Source organism: Aethalodelphis obliquidens, unplaced genomic scaffold, assembly GCF_003676395.1.
Source record: "Aethalodelphis obliquidens isolate GAN/ISIS:26980383/991018 unplaced genomic scaffold, ASM367639v1 scaffold56, whole genome shotgun sequence".
Taxonomy (NCBI): domain Eukaryota; kingdom Metazoa; phylum Chordata; class Mammalia; order Artiodactyla; family Delphinidae; genus Aethalodelphis; species Aethalodelphis obliquidens.
Window position 1 is genome coordinate 8,638,439 of NW_020838000.1, and position 12,783 is coordinate 8,651,221.

Consider the following 12,783-nt stretch of genomic DNA (forward strand, 5'->3'; position numbering starts at 1 on the left):
GAAGGAGACAGAGACAGCCAGGCAGGGGGGGGGGGGGGGGGGAGGAAAAGGAAAAAAAAAAAAGGGGAAAAAAAGAACAGGGGGGGAGAAAAAAAAAAAAAAAAAAAAAAAAAAAAAAAAAAAGGCCATCCTGCGCATGCGCTCTAGCGGCAGCGGAGGAGGGCTCGGCCCGCGGCTCCCTCTCCGCCTCGCGCCTCGCGGGGCCCCACAGGCCCGGCCCCGAGAGCAAGCGCGTCGCGCCCGCGCAGTCTCCGGGCCCCGGCGGGCGCCTGCGCACCAGCGTCCTGGGCGCGCGAGCCGCGGGGTTATTAGAGGTGGAGCGCGGGGAGGGCGCGAGGTAGGAGGCGGCCGCCGTTACGGCGCGGGCGTGGTCACGTGGCCGCTGGTCACCGCCGCCGCCACCCCCTCCCGGCCTGTTCTCTCTCTGGTCGGGTCCGGCCCGGCCGGCACCACGAGCGCCCAGCAGAGACTGAGGGAGAGAGAAAGAGGAGGGGAGGAGGAGGAGGATTCAGGGAGTAGGAGCTGGGGAGCCCTCCTGCGCCACAGGTAAAACAAAATAATGATAATCGTAAAGCAGCCCGGGCCCCCTGAGCGCCTCCGCCTTCCTCCAGTGCAGCCCCCACATGCAGACGCTCCCGCCCCGGTCTCCCCTCAGCCTCTCAGGACGAGTCCCGCCTCCCCTTGCTCCGCCGCCGCCTCCCTGGCAGGCCTGTGGTGCCGCCGCCGCCGCCGCCACGGACGGGGACTCGCAGCGCCCTCCGCGTGTGCGCATCCCGGGAGGGCGGGGGCTGGGTGGCGGGAGAGTAGGCTCTTTCGCTCCGGGGCGGCGGGGCCGGGGGGGCTGTTCCCCAGCCTGCTGCCTGCCTGCCTGCCCTTTGGGGTCCCGGCCGCAGGGGTCCCGGCCGCAGGGCCCCCTGCAACGAGAAGGCAGAGCCTGGTGGCCGGACCCGGGCTCCACTTCCTACTTGGTAGATTTCCCTGTTCCTTTCAGCCCCGGGCAGCACGCTTCCTTTGCGGGCCGGAAGCCAAAGGACCCGGAATCCCCAAATGTTTTAAAGTGCAGCCTTGAGAAGAGAAAAAAGCCTTTCACTTTTCAAGATGGAAACGTGACCTTGTTTGAGTACGACTTCAGTTTTTTCACCTGTAGGAACATGCAAGTTGAGGCCTTTCAGGCTATGAGAAAACTTTGCAGAGGATGAACGTTGATTTTTTTTTTTTTTTTAACGGCTCACCGCCTCCCCCCGCCCCTGCCGTTTCTTGGAAAAAGGAGCACCAACCTCCAAAACAGTTTCCTGATTCTACAAGTGACCTAGAGTTTGTTCAGTAGCTATTAAGTAGTTTTACTTCCAGGATATGATTTATGTTTAAAATTCACATCTTTTAGATTTTTTTCTGAATAATTATCCGGAAAGAGTTTCACTTGTCACCATCGAATTCTGACTCCCCAAATTTTAGAATGCAGGTTGCACACCTTTGGGCCGGATTGCGCTGAAATTTCTAGACCCAGTCATTCTTTTGTATTCTTTGTACCACAAAATATAGCCCCAATATATGATTATGTAGTCCCTATATATTATGAGCGTGCGCTATTACACCGTTGAAAGTAAACCTTTGAGCACCTTTGATATCAGTGATAAATTCATTTATGTGTTGGTTAATATTCTTAAGGAGCTTTTCTGATTCTACGTCTTGGTAGTTTTCACATCTTATCTCTAAATTCAGTTGTAAACGAGCATTTTTAATTTTTACAGCTATCTGCAGTACAGTCCTGTAGAGCAGTTCTTCTCAAACTTCAGTGTGCCTAGGAATCCCCTGGGGCTCCTGTTTAAATATGCAAATTGTGATTCAGTAGATCTGTGATGCAACTTGGTATTCTTTATTTCTTATAAGCTCCTACCTGCGGCTGGAGGAGGAACCGTTCTTGAGTAGCAAGGATGTAGATTACTTGTTTGCCAAGAAATAAAGTGTATCAATGAACAAGTGCGTTTTAATAATTCACGTTTGGTGTAGAGGTGGCTTGAGATAAGAGACACATGGCAGGATGAACTGAGAGAGCTTGCCTAAGGGAAATCCCTTATGCAGAGTAAGCCAAGTCCAGGTCCCAGGGGAGGTGATAGCGGAACTGGGAGAACTCCCTCAACTAGGAAGAGTGCAGGTATCACGTGTGCACGCTGTGTGGTGCCTACATCACTTGGCCTGCGAATATTCCATGGAAGCTTGGTGTACTTCTAATTGAAGGACTTGCTCAGCAATGGGTAGTTGGATTTTTATCAACATAAATGCTATGCATCATACTCTTGAAAGTTTCTTTTATTGGTGAACGTATTGAGTGTGTTGCTCTTTCTGTCACCCGTTCAAATGCAGCCTCAGTTGAGTAGTGCATTCCTGAGCCTTGGAAGCAAACTTGTAAACAATATAGGGTCTCCACCTGTCGATTTTTTCCCTAAATTTTAAAAAATGTAAATTGAAAAGTTTACGTTTAAAAAAAGTAAGTTGAAAAGTGTCACACGTAACTTCATATATTCATACTTTATATACATAAAAGTGGTTGTGCTTAAGTTTTGAAAAAGTTTATGGCAGTAGAACATCAACTATTTTTAGCACCGTAATTTTTATAGTCTTCATTCTAGTTCTTCACCATTGTTTTTCATGTTAATATTATGACAGTACTTTTTTTCTTCCAGTTTGAGATATAATTGATGTATAGCACTCTATGTAAGTTTAAGGTGTGGAGCATAATGATTTGGCTTACATCATGAAATGATTATTATGATAAGTTTAGTGAACATCCATTATCTCATATAGATATTAAAGAAATAGAAAAAAATTTTTTGCCTTGTGATGAGAACTCTTAGGATTTAACAACTTTTTAACAACTCTTAACTTTCATATGCAATGTAAAACAGTGTTAATTATGTTTATCATGTTGTACGTTATATCCCTTGTACTTATTTATCTCATAACTGAAAGTTTGTACCTTTCATCTGCCTTCATCCAACTCCCCCTCCCTCCACCCCTGGCTCTGTTAACCGCAAATTTGATCTCTTTTTCTATTTATTTATGTATTTATTTATTTAACATCTTTATTGGAGTATAATTGATTTACAATGGTGTGTTAGTTTCTGCTGTATAACAAAGTGAATCAGCTATATGTATACATAATCCCCATATCTCTTCCCTCTTGTGTCTCCCTCCCTCCCACCCTCCCTATCCCACCCCTCTAGGTGGTCACAGAGCACCGAGCTGATCTCCCTGTGCTATGTGGCTGCTTCCCACTAGCTAGCTATTTTACATTTGGTAGTGTGTATATGTCCATGCCACTCTCTCACTTCATCCCAGTTTACCCTTCCCCCTCCCCATGTCCTCTACGTCTGCGTCTTTATTCCTGTCCTGACCCTAGGTTCTTCAGAACCATTGTTGTTTTTTTTTTTTGATTCCATATATGTGTGTTAGCATATGGTATTTGTTTTTCTCTTTCTGACTTACTTCATTCTGTATGATAGTCTCTAGGTCCTGATCTCTTTTTCTATGAGTTAGTTTTTGAAGTATAATTGACCCACAACATTGTTATTTCCTATTACACAACATCTAGTTAAAATTTATCATCCTACAAAGCTATTACATAGTTATCGACTATATTCCACACACTGTACATGTTATACCTGTGATTCATTTATTTTGCAACTAGAAATTTGTACCTTTTAATCCCCCTCACCTATTTCATTCCTCCTCCCACCTCTCTCGCAACCACCTATTTGTTCTCTGTAAATATAACTGTTTTGATTTTGTTATGTTTGTTCATTTGTTTTTTAGGTTTCACACATAAGTGAAATCATATGGTATTTGTCTTTCTCTCTCTGACTCATTTCACTTAGCATAATACCTTATAGGTCCATCCATGTTGTTGCAAATGGAAAGATTTCATTCTTTTTTATGGCTGAGTAATATTGCATTTTGTGTATATGTGTGTGTGTGTGTGTGTGTGTATGTATATACACACACACACTCCACATCTTCTTTATCCATTCATCTATTGATGGGCACTTAGGATGCTTCCATATCTTGGCTATTGTAAATAATGTTGCAATAAATGTAGAGGTGCATCTAGTTTTTCTAATTAGTGTTTTTGTTTTCTTCATATAAATACCCAGGAGTGGCATTGCTGGAACTTTGGTAATTTTATTTTTAATTTTTTGAGAACTCTCAATACTGTTTTCCATAGTGGCTGCACTGATTCACATTCCCACCAATAGTGCACAAGGGTTCCCCTTTTTTCCACATCCTCACCAACACTTGTTATTTGTTGTCTTGTTGATAATAGGTATTCTGACAGGTGTGAGGTGATATCTCAATGTGGTTTTGTTTTGCATTTCCCTGATGATTAGTGATGTTGAGTATCTTTTCATTTGCCTGTTGGCTATATATTCTTTGGAAGAATGTCTGTTGAGATCCTCTGCACAGTTTTCAATCAGGTTGTTTGTTTTTTGATGTTGAATTGTATGGGTTCTTTTTATATTTTTGATATTAACCCTTTATCAGATACATGATTTGGAAATAGCTTCTCCCATTCAGTAGGCAGCCTTTTCATTTTATTAATCATTTCCATTGCTGTGCAAAAGTTTTTAAGTTTGATGTAGTCCCATTTGTTAATTTTTACTTTTGTTTTCTTTGCCTGAGGAGACATATCCAAAAAAATATTACTAAGACTGATGTCAAAGAGCTTACTACTTGGGTGTTCTTTAAGAAGTTTTATGGTTTCAGGTCTTACGTTTAAGTCATTAATCCATTTTGAATGTATTTTTCTGCATGGTGTGAGAGAGTAGTCCAGCTTGATTCTTTTGCATGTAGCTGTTCAGTTTCCCCAACATCATTTATTGAAGAGGCTGTCTTTTCCCCATTGTATATTCTTGCCTCCTTTGTTGTAGATTAATTGCTCATGTAAGTATGGGTTCATTTCTTTATTTTGTTTTGTTTTGTTCCATTAATGTTTGTGTCTGTTTTTGTGACAGTACTGTCCTGTTTTGATTAATGTAGCTTAGTAATATAGTTTGAAATCAGGGAGCGTGATACCTCCAGCTCTGTTCTTCTTTCTCAAGATTATTTTGGCTATTTGGGTTTTTTTAATGTTTCCATCCAAATATTAGAATTATTCTAGTTCTGTGAAAAATGCCCCTGGTATTTTGATAGGGATTGCATTGAATCTGCAGGTTGCCTTGGGTAGCATGGCCATTTTAACAATATTACTTCCTCCAGTCCATGAACACAGTATGTCCATCTGTGTTGTCTTTGGTTTCTTTCATCAGTATCTGATAGTTTTCTGAGTCTAGATTTCTTACCTCCTTAGGTTTATTCCTAGATATTTTATTCTTTTTGATGTGATTATAAATGTGATTAATTTATTACTTAATTTTTCTTTCTGATAGTTTGTTAATATATAGAAATGCAGTAGATTTCTGTATATTAATTTTGTATTTTGCAACTTTACCAAATCCTTGATGAGTTCTAGTAGTTCTTTGGCGGCATCTTTAGGATTTTCTAAGGATAGTGTCATGTCATCTGCAGACAGTGACAGTTTTACATTTTCCTTTCTAATTTGGATTCCTTTTATTTTGTTTTTCTTGTCTGATTGTTGTGGCTAGGACTTACAATGCTACGTTGAATAAAAGTTCCAGTACTATGTTGAATGAAAGTGTTGAAAGTGGGCATCCTTGTCTTGTTCCTGATCTTAGAGGAAATGCTTTCTTCACTGTGGAGTGTGATGTTGGCTGTGGGCTTGTCATATATGGCCTTTATTATGTTGACATATGTTCCCTCTCTACCCACTTTTCTGAGACCTTTTATCATAAATGGATGCTGAATTTTGTCACAAGCCTTTTCTGGACCTATTGAGATGATTGTATGATTTTTGTACTTCAGTTTGTTAATGTGGCATATCACATTAATGGATTTGCAGATATTGAACCATCTTTGCATTCCTGGAAGAAATTCCTCTTGATCCTGGTGTATGGTCCTTTTAATGTATTGTTGGATTTGATTTGCTAATATTTTGTTGAGGATTTTTGCATGTATGTTCATCAGTGATATTGGTCTGTAATTTTCTTTTTTTGTATATCTTTGTCTGACTTTGGTATCAGAGTGATGCTGGCTTCATAGAATGGGTTTGGAAGTGTTCCTTCCTCTGCAATTTTTTGGAATAGTTTGAGAAGTATAGGTGTTAACTCTTCTCTGAGTTTTTGGAAGAATTAATCTGTGAAGCCATCTGGTCCTTGGACTTTTGTTTGTTGGAAGTTTTTAAAATTACCGATTCAACTTCATTACTGCTAATTGGTCTGTTCATATTTTCTGTTTCTTCTTGGTTCAGTCTTGGGAGATTGTACATTTCTAAGAATTTGCCCATTTCTTCTAGGTTGTCCATTTATTGGTGTACAGTTGTTCATAGTAATCTCTTATGATCCTTTTTATTTCTGTGGTGTCATTTGTAACTTCTTTTTTATTTCTGGTTTCCATTTGCATGGAGTACCTTTTTTCATCCCCCTAACTTTTAGTCTGTGTGTGTCTTTACATCTGAAGTGAGTCTCTTTTTAGGTAACATATATATGGGTCTTATTTTGTATCCACTCAGCCACACTTTGTCTTTTGATTGGAGCATTTAGTCCATTTACATTTAAAGTAATTATTGATAGGTGTGTACTTACTGCCGTTTTGTAATTGTTTTCTGGTTATTTTCATAATTTATTTGTTCCTTTTTTCTCCTTTTGATTTGGTGACTATCTTTAGTGTTATTTTTGGATTCTTTTCTCTTTTTTGCATGTGTATTTAGTATAGATTTTTGGTTTGTGATTAACATGAGGTATATGTGTGTGTATATATAGATATATGTTCATCATATATATCTGTATCTGTATATCTGTATAGTTATGATTGTTTTAAGTTGATGATCTTTTAGGTTCAAATGTGTTTTAACAACTGTGCATTTTTAACCCCTTCCCCCAGTTTACCGTTTTTGACATCATATTTTACATCTGTTTGTTTTGTGTATCCCTTAACTATTTGTTGTGAATGTTTTTACAAGTTTTGTCCTTTTACTTTTCTACTAGCTTTATAAGTGGTTGATTGACTACTGTATATTTGCCTTTACCAATGAGTGTTCCTTTTGTAATTTTCATATTTCTAGTTGTGGCCCTTTATTTTTCACTTAGACAAGTCCTTTTAACATTTCTTGTAAAGCCAGTTTAGTGAGGTTGAGCTCCTTTAGCTTTTGCTTACCTGTAAGACTTTTGATCTCTCCATCAAATCTGAATGAAAGCTTTGGCAGGAAGAGTGTTGATGGTAGGTTTTTTCCTTTCATCATTTTAACTGTTTATATTGTGCCACTTCTTCCCAGCCTGCAATATTTCTGCTGAAAAGTCAGCTTATAGCCTTATCAGATTTTTCTCATATGTAACTTGTTGCTTTTTCCTTGCTGCTTTTAATATTCTCTCTTGATTTTTAATTTTTGCCATTTTAGATACAGTGTGTCTTGGTTTGATCCTCTTTGGGTTGATGCTGCTTAGGATTCTCTGTGCTTCCTGGACCTGGATGTCTGTTTCCTTTCCCAGGTTAGAGAAGTTTTTGGCTATTATGTTTTCAAATATGTTATTTGCCCCTTTCTCTCTTCTCCATCTGGGACCCCTTTAATGTGAATGTTAGTACACTTGATGTTGTCCCAGAGGTCTCTTAAACTGTCCTCACTTCTTTTTATTTTCTCTTTTTTCTGTTCAGCTTCAATGATTTCCACTACTCTGTCTTCTAGCTCACTGATCTGTTTCTCTGTATCATTTAGTCTACTGTTGATTCCTTCTAGTGTATTTTTTATTTCAGTTATTGTATTCTTCATCTCTGTTTGGTTCTTCTTTATATTTTCCAACTCTTTGTTAAAAACTTGTAACTTCTCATTCTGTTTATTTAGTCTTATCCGGAGTTATTTGATCATCTTTATGATCACTACTTTGAACTTTTATTGGGTAGGTTGCTTATCCCCACTTCAGTTAGTTTTTCTTCTGGGGTTTTATTTTGTTCCTTTGTTCGGAATATATTCTGCTGTCATCTTATTTTGCCTAGTTTGCTATTTTTATTTCTGTGTATCTGGTAGGTTGGTTACATTTCATGATCTTGGAGAAGAGGTCTTTTGTAGGAGACATCCTGTGTTTCCCAGCAGTGCACTCCCCTCTAGTCACCAGAACTATATGTTCTAGGGGCCACCTGTGTGGGCTGTGTGGGTCCTTCTGTTGTGGCAGGCTGACTGCTATTGGTGGTCTGGTAGGTATGGCTGGCCTCTGGTCTCGTTGGTGGGGCTGGGTCATGAGACAGCTGGAGGTGGGTTCCTGGGGGGTCCTGCAGCTAGTGCTGATTGGTAGGTGGGCAGAGCTGGGTTCTGGGGTGGGTGTAGGTCCAAGGGGTCCTAGCACTAGAGTCTGTTTGCTGGTGGGCAGGGCCAGTCCCTGACATGGCTAGCTGTGGTGTCTGAGGTGTTTCAGGGCTGCTGTTGGCCCTGGTGAGTGAAGCTGGATTGCAGGGTGGCTGGCTGAGGGGTCCAGGGTGTCTTGGAGCTTGGGTCAACCTGCTGATGGGTGGGGTTGGGGCCCAGGGGCTCCTGGGACTAGTCCCGGGCTGCTGATGAATGGAGCCAGGTTCCAGGTTCTCTGGCTGCAGGGCCTTGGGGGTCCTAGAGCTGGTGTCTGCCTGCTGGGCTGGGGGTGGTTGCTGACACATCTGTCTGTGGCTTCTGGGTTGTCCTGAAGCTGATGTTGGCCTGCTGCTGGGTGCGGTTGGTGCCCATCCAGTGGTGGGTGAGTCCAGGTCCTGGGGCTAGTGCCAGCCCACCTGTGGGCGGATTCGTGTATGACAGTACTTTTGAAGCACTTACTAAGTGCCAGGCACTGTTCTAAGCACTTTATGTATCTTAATTCATTTAATCCTCACACCAACCTTGAAGGAAACTGAAGCAGAGAGGGTAAAAGTCACATGCCAGCACAGAGCTGGGATTCTGGCTGACTCTAGAGTCCATGCTTTTAAGAGTCTTCTCTTTGTTGTGTTTTGGAAGAAAATAAATGAATGATACTCTTTTAAATCCCCTTTTCCTAGTACTGTTGAGAATTATGAGCTTGACTTTCATTTTAAAATTCAAATTTGTCATTCTTTTTTTTTTATTAATTTCCCCCATTTTATCCCACTTCAAAATGAAGAATTGCCTCAATGATTGTAATCTTTTCTGAATAAGACATTGAAATTTGCAGTGGTTTATTTTGTTTGCACTTGTTTGCTGGACTGGTCTCTAAGTTTGTATGTCACTGTTAAAAGTGAAAGTGGTGTCTGTTTCCTTTTGAACCTGCAGGTTTTGAGGTCTTCATTTCTTGCCTATGACTATCTCCCCTCCCCTCTATGCATATATGGTAGATTTATTTAAGTTTGTTATTCTAACATTTAGGATTTTGAGGGGGATTGACTGGGTTACTGACTTTTTATTTGGCTAGTAACGACAATAAGAAACTAAACATTGGTCATCATTATCATATTTAATTCTGAGAAGGTAAGAATGACAGCCTTAGAATGAAGAATGGTATTTTAAGTTGAATAATTTGTGTTTCATAAAAATATATATGTCGTCTGTCCCCCACCGCTTTCTGTCTCAGACCACTGAAAACTTTGTCCCACATCAGCCCAGTCTGAGGAATGGTGCTTGTATACCTGGTCTAAAACATTTCTCTTAACATGGACAGATCATTAAAATGGCAGTGCTATACAGTTTGTGTACTAGAACTTGAGAACTGAAAGGTTGTGAATGGGGGCAGTTGTGGGAGGGGAAGGAGATGGGGGAGGGCCAGAGGCTAATTCCAGTGGCATTAATTTTCTATTAACTGGGATAATAGTAAGTTTGAGAAGGAGGTCAGTATAACAGCAAATTTGTGTTGTAAATGTTTTCTGCATGCTTGTTCTTTACTGTGATGTCTCATACTGCCATGCTGGCCAGTTACTTAGCCTCACAGTGCCTCACTTTTCTCATCTTTAAAATGAGGATAGTAATAGAAACTACCTCACAAAGTTGTTTTGAGGATTAAATGATTATATGTGTATGTATACGTGTGTATATACACATAAACACATGTAATATATGTATTATACCTATGCTGTTCTTATTATGTTATATGTAAATGTTACATGCACACACGTGTGTGTGTATATATATGTGTGTGTGTGTGTATATATATATATATCTGTGTATATATATATATATATATATATATATATATATATATATGACGTACATGTAGATAAACAATTGTCCCTTGGTATTGGCAGGGGATTTGTTCCAGGACCCCTGTGGATACCAAAATCTGTGGATGCTCAAGTCCCTTATAGAAGATGGCGTAATATTTGCATATAGTATACACACATCCTTAAGCATACTTTAGATCATCTCTAGATTACTTATAATACCTAATGCAATGTAAGTACTATGTAAATGGTTGCCGGAGCCTGGCAAATTCAAGTTTTGTTTTTGTGGACTTTCTGGAATTTTATTTTTTTTCCCCTGAATATCTTTGATTCATGATTGATTGAATCTGCAGATGTGAAACCAGAGTATATGGAGGGCTGACTGTATATATACATACAATACTTAGATAGTATCTGGTACATAGCTAATGCTACCATCTAAGTATTAGATATTATGTTCTGCTATGATAATCTGCAGTGGTTGATCATATCCACATATTCAAGACTGACTATATTTGACTGAACTTAATGGAAATCGTACATTTATTTGGTATAAGGCTGTAGGGCCAAGAAAACAAAGTTTGTGCTCTTTTGGATGAAAATACAAGATTGGTATAGTAATGATTTTATCCCTTTGGAGATTTAAATATGAATAAATATGGTTTGGCAGCTCAGATCTTTCAAAACAAGGAAGTAAGGCTGTAGAAACAATAAAAGATGTCTTTGGTGGTGGTATAAAAGGATTAGTTTAAAATTTTCAAGTGTAGTGTTATGAAGCCCAGAACAAGATAACCTTTCTCTGGAGGCTTCTCTGATCATAACTTTTACCTTCCTCCACTGACTTGTTTCTCCTTGAAATAATTCATCTTTCTTTGCATCCTCCAAACTTGGTCTGTAGTTCCTTATCTGAAACCCATGGTGGCATATGTGTCTCAGAAGTAAAAAGGTTTTGGAATTTAGAAAATTAATATGGTGCATATGCTGCATATCATGAAACCTCCTGTGGGTAGGAGCAGTCACCCCATAATCAGACACATTAATGTTCCCAGCGAAATTACACATCTTCACACTAAATAGAATAAAAAAGACTATAAAAAACCTTACATTAGTTAGACCATGTTTCTCTGACAGCTTAGAAAGTAATTTTTAGGTTTTAGAGCTTTTTGGATTTTTGGAGTTGGAGATAAGGGATTGAGGTCTGTGTGTCTGTGTGTGTATATATATTTTTTAGTATTTATATTCATCATAGTGCCTGTCTCCTTGAGTAGACAGAGAACTGGAATATAGGATCTGTGTGTTAGCATTTGGTATCTTTAGCATCTATAGGGCCTGGCATGCAGTAGGTGCTCATTAAATGTCCATTAGTTTAGATGAAAAACATCTAAAGATAATATCATTCAGTCATTGTTCTGTGATGCATGTTGTATCTGTGGCTGACTCAATGAAAATATTTAATAATTTCAGATTTATTATTTTTTTAACTCAATTGCCCAGGAAAGTTGGTTATTGGACAACTTTTTTTTGAAACAAAAGAGATTTGAAATAGTCATTACAGAGGATTGCAAATTTTCATAAATTTGTATTGACAAGAATGCTTATCTTGACCTTTTTATGGGTCATGAAGTCTATATTTAGAAGAATGATTTACTTTTTAAATTTGATTGGATTTAGTTATATATGATAATTATGATAAACTAGTTGTGGTATATCTGTCTAAAGAAAATGCTGCCATGGGTGAATATCTTAGGTCAAATAATCACAGTATGATAATCTAGATAGCCATTAGAAAAAAGGTGTTTTTTTTTCCTATTACAAAAAGTAATGCTTATTGTGGAAATTTTATAAAAATGAATTATCAAAAATAATCACGTGGACTGTTGGATAGTTCTTAAAGTTCTCTTCAGGGTTATTGTGCTTGGAGAGGCTGAAAATAAAGTCAGGTTTGTAGTACAAGTACTAGTTTAGAAAGCCAAGTTACAAATGTTGGTTAGCGGGAATGTTTTATGTTTTAGTGTTACTAAAAGTTTTGTCCCTAAGTAAGATGAAAAGGTTGAACCTAAAGTAATGAGGTCTCCACTTCCAAATAGTGGGGTCTTCAGAATAATTAGATCAGTGAGAAGTAAGCTCCCACTTCTGATATGACCACCTTGGGGGAGATGCACCCGCCCTCTGATGGAGTTGGGATGAAGACTGAGCCCAACTCACAGGCTCTGGCTGCAGAGGCAAGCATTTTGTTTGCTGATAACCAGTGGGGATCAGAATCAACCCCTTGAGAGTTTCCCAGAATGCTACCTTTGGAGTTGTTGCAGGAATCCAAGAGGAGTTACTAACACTGTATCTCTTGCCATCTTGGGGTGGGATAGTGGATTGATTGCCCTGGATCCCTTGTAGGATTTGGGGGTGAAGGTGGATTTTATAGGAGATGGGCAGATGGTACCACTATGTCGGTTTTTGTCTGCTGCATTCATTAAACTAGACTTCTTTTTCTTCATGAAGTCCAAGAATCTTGGGGTAAGAATGCTCATTTTG

At 39.4% G+C, this 12,783-nt stretch overlaps 1 protein-coding gene across 5 annotated transcripts in view; it reads left to right on the forward strand.

Moving 5' to 3' along the window:
* Nucleotides 1–304: 304 nt before the first annotated feature.
* TBC1D5 (TBC1 domain family member 5) overlaps nt 305–12,783 on the forward strand; it is a 540,677-nt gene continuing 528,198 nt past the window's right edge. The window contains exon 1 of one of the 5 annotated variants that reach the window (XM_027086554.1): nt 305–546. The gene's annotated coding sequence lies outside the window, so the exon portion shown is untranslated. The remainder of the gene's footprint in view (nt 547–12,783) is intronic. The other 4 variants (XM_027086556.1, XM_027086555.1, XM_027086553.1 and 1 more) reach the window with 4 other exon arrangements.